The 4,432-nt window shown below is 39.5% G+C and overlaps 1 long non-coding RNA gene across 1 annotated transcript; it reads left to right on the top strand.

Moving 5' to 3' along the window:
* Positions 1 to 744: 744 nt before the first annotated feature.
* Positions 745 to 2,034, top strand: LOC117439567 (uncharacterized). The gene is made up of 3 exons (XR_004551171.2): positions 745 to 869; positions 1,089 to 1,282; positions 1,945 to 2,034. It is a non-coding gene; the product is annotated as an uncharacterized lncRNA (long non-coding RNA).
* Positions 2,035 to 4,432: the final 2,398 nt, after the last annotated feature.

Here is a 4,432-nt window from a genome sequence, read left to right on the forward strand (position 1 = left end):
GTGAGTTTGGACGGAGCCGCTACAGGTTAGTTTAATCTGATCGATCCGATCTTCATTCAGAAAACACGCATTTTAAAAGGTTTTTCGCCTGCCTTCTGTCTGCAGACTTGTCAAAGCATTAATTCATGGTTTTTACTAACCGGTATCAGTATGTAGTTACTTCGGCATCATTTTGAAACGTGTATTACAATTAAATCACGGTCAAATATGTTCATTTTGTTGTAGTTGTTGTAGGAGATACCAACTACAACTACGCCCCCTCGTCTCGTGTCTTGTTTGAATGACAGGAGTAAACACAGCTGACAGCTACAGTGAAACTCGAGCGATTAGAGCGATGCGAAAAAAACATGAATAATGCATTCATGGTTTTAAGGGGCTTATCTCCATGTTACCGTGATTGAATTGTAATACATGTTTCAAAGTGATGCCGAAGTAACTACATACTGATACCGGTTAGTAAAAACCATGAATTAATGCTTTGACTAGTCTGCAGACAAGACGGCAGGCGAAAAAACCTTTTAAAATGCATGCTTTCTGAATGGAATCGGATCGATCAGGCTAAACTAACCTGTAGCTGCTAGTCAAATGCTGTGATGTTTTGTAACCGTAATAATCGAATCATGTAAATGTCGGTCACTTTTTATCTCCACATTTATTTTGGAATTACATATAGTCCACAGACTCATCATTCTAATGGCCCCTTTCATTGAAAATGTCATATATTGTCTTGCAGGACGTGGTATAATTGCCCTTGGTCAGTTTTCCAAAGGAGATTTTGTTTTGGAGTACAGAGGGGACCTTATCACTGATTGTCATCCGACATGTCCTGGATTCCTTTTTTCTTTTAAGTGGCGAGGGAAGACATGGAGGTAAGATTTGTAGTTTCACAATTACTAAAACCCATGCTAAACTGCACTGAATGGTATATAAGGCTTTAATCAGTTGGATATTTGACAGTTATATCCAGCACTAACATTGATGAAACTGCATCAGAGGCTAAAATATATCTCAACTCATACCATTTTTAAAGGAAGTCAAATGAACGACTGTTCATTTTTGTTCCCTTTCCTCTGATTTTTATGCTTAAGTATTGATGCCTCAAGGGAAGACGGGTCATTTGGACGGCTCGTCAACGACGACCACCTTGGGCCCAACTGTAGAATGAAAAGAGTCGATGTGGATGGGAAGCCACATTTATGTTTGTTTGCCATAGACGAAATAAACAAAAGGAGAGGAAATTACATATGACTACGGTGGTGATGACTGCCCATGGAGAGTGCAAGTAAGTGACACAACTAGTGTTGCAAAATGTCTCAGAAAAACCTTAATGTTAATGTATGATCTTAAATAATCTAATCAATATCATTTAACACGTACATGTTGTATTTATTAGGAATAAAACAAATGCTGTGCAAAATTGAGCAGAAACTGTGTGTTAAGTACTGTGTGTTGAGTACTGCCAAGCGGTTTCTCAATTCCCTCTAAGGCCAATGTTAATATAATATTTAGGACAAACTTTGGGCTTTAAACTGACTTTCCTTTTGATTAAAAATCAGACTTTTCTGGGATACCTACGACGTCCCCACAAGTGCCACAACACACCTTACATCAGATCTTGAGCAGAAACTGTGTGTTAAGTGGATTACAAACTAGAGACACTTGGTCCCCAAAAGTGACCACAACATGGTGTGTGAAATGTCCCCACTAAGCTGGTTGTATTCAGTGTGTGAGAAATGACGAGGTTAAGGTACCATTAGTGTACAGTATTTAATGGAGGGGGGCGGGGCTTTCTCTCTGAAGTCTGGTGTTTGTTGACATGCATTTAGATTGAGATGTTTCCTTGTAGAAAATGCATTAGTCTTGTTTTATAATATGTAGTGATTCCATGCAATTGTATGGTTGTATTCTCTATTTTAAAATGCTTTTATGATGATATATTTTCAGGCGCCTGTGACAAGAGACTCCAACCCTGATGGTCCCATTGAGAGCGAGAGCGCTGACACCAGGAATGCTGTGCCATCAAACAAACCCGACATCAACAGAGAGGTACATCCATGTTTACCACTTAGCTTTATACTTAGCATCTTTCTGAATCCCTAGTTGTTGCCTCTGTTCTTCTTCAAGCTGATAAATGGATGATGAAAGTATATTATGATGACAATCTATTGTGTATAAGTACTTCCAAGCAGTTTTCTCAATACCCTCTATAAGGCCAATATTAATATAATATTTAGGACACACTTTGAGCTTTAAACTGTCATTCCTTTTTTATTAAAAATCACACTTTTCTGGGATACCTACGACGTCCCCACAACACACCTTACATCAGATCTTGAGCAGAAACTGTGTGTGTGTTAAGTGGATTACAAACTAGAGACACTTGGTCCCCAAAAGTGACCACAACATGGTGTGTGAAATGTCCCCACTAAGCTGGTTGTATTCAGTGTGTGAGAAATGACGAGGTTAAGGTACCATTAGTGTACAGTATTTAATGGAGGGGGGCGGGGCTTTCTCTCTGAAGTCTGGTGTTTGTTGACATGCATTTAGATTGAGATGTTTCCTTGTAGAAAATGCATTAGTCTTGTTTTATAATATGTAGTGATTGCATGCAATTGTATGGTTTTATTCTATATTTAGGGCCTGAGCACGTAGTGCAAAGACCTATTGAAATCGTCAGTATTATTATTCTTCTGTTACCGGTTCTGCACTTTCGACCTGTTTTTGAGGGGGTTACGACACTATTCATGTAGCGACATTTGGCAACGCCGCCAGGACCGGTGAAAATGTTAACATTCTGGATTCGATGGGAGAAAAAATGTCAACTTGCTCTCTAGCGCCACCTGTGTAAATTCAGTGTTTCGAAAAATGTACAAAGTCGCAGCGTAAGTCTGACGGACCTGAAATTTTGCACACTTATCCGGGTGGAGCAGCTCTACATATTATCCTCTCATATCCCGAAGCTCCGCCTACTTAGATTTTTTTTTAATTAGCATAATGTGAAAAACATTGAAATATTAACTTAAATTCCAATTTCTTGATTTTCCAAACCAAACTAAGTGCACAGCATCAATGGAGGGGCAGACACATTACCGTACAAAATGAGCACGAGGTGTGGAAAAATGTGGCCGACATCAATCAAAACGTATTAGCAAAAGGGTGTGGCCTACACATAAATGCTCACAATTCATCCAAAATGTATCCAAATATCACAGATTTCGGTGGATAGGTTCAGTGTGTCTTGGGGAATAGGCACAACAAACAATGTTCATTTCGAACAATAGGGGGCGCCAAAAACACAACTAATTTATATCTCAAGAACCGATGGACTAAAAAAATATATATTGTCATAGACATACTGGCAGGGTGAGTATAAACTGAGATGTAAAGGGTCGCAACCAATGAAAAATGTGGGCGTGTCCTATTCAGTTTTTTCTCGAAATCGAAGGGTTAAAAAATGTACCGAGCCATAAGTAGGGGAGAAAATGAGTTACGGCCTTTAAATTCGGAACGCATGTCACAGCCCACAACCTTTTCCAGACTGTAGAAAAAAATCGGACGTTTTAGCAAATATGTCTCAGTAGCGCCCCCTATTGTGCGGTAGTCAAATATAGTTTCTTCGAACTACCCGAAACTTGGCACAGAGATTCCTCATGGAAATGCGGACATATTTCAAAATGGCTTCCATTATCTCCGCCCCCCATGAAGTCGGCCATTTTGAAATATGTCCATTTTAAGCGCATTTTCGCATACTTGTCCTAGGAAAATGGTCGGAAACATTTCAAACCAGGACAAGATCAGCCCATATCCAATTTGATGCTAAATTGCGAATGAATAGTTGACTGCTCAAACGGGGAGCTCGTAAGCTAACGGAACATGTACCAATTTTGACGATTTAAATGCCACAAAATCGCTAAAATGACTTTCGGACGCAAAACTTGGAACACACGTCACAACCCACGTCTTTTTCCAGACTGTACAAAAAAAATGTACATTTTTGTACACCAGCTCAGTAGCGCCCCCTATTGTGCGATAGTCACATATAGTTTCTCCAAACTACCCCAATCTTGCCACAGACATTACTGATGGAATTGCGGACATATTTCAAAATAGCTTCCATTAGCCCCGCCCCCCAGAAAGTCGGCCATTTTGAAAAATCTGTGTTATTCATGCATTTTAAGCGCTTTTTCGCAAACACCTCCTCGGGAAAAGATCGGGAAAATTCCAGTCCTGGACAAGTTAAGCCCATATCCAATATCATGTTAAATTGCGAATAAAATAGTTGCTAGCTCAATCGGGGCGAACGTAAGCTAACAGAAAATGTATCATTTTTGACGATTTACATGTCTCAAATGACTCCAAACTACTCGCATATAGTTTTCCAGATATTCACGAAACGCTGTATACACATTACTATTATGATGGCACACAAATT

The sequence above is a fragment of the Pseudochaenichthys georgianus genome, chromosome 24, assembly GCF_902827115.2.
Source record: "Pseudochaenichthys georgianus chromosome 24, fPseGeo1.2, whole genome shotgun sequence".
NCBI classification, from domain to species: Eukaryota; Metazoa; Chordata; class Actinopteri; order Perciformes; family Channichthyidae; genus Pseudochaenichthys; species Pseudochaenichthys georgianus.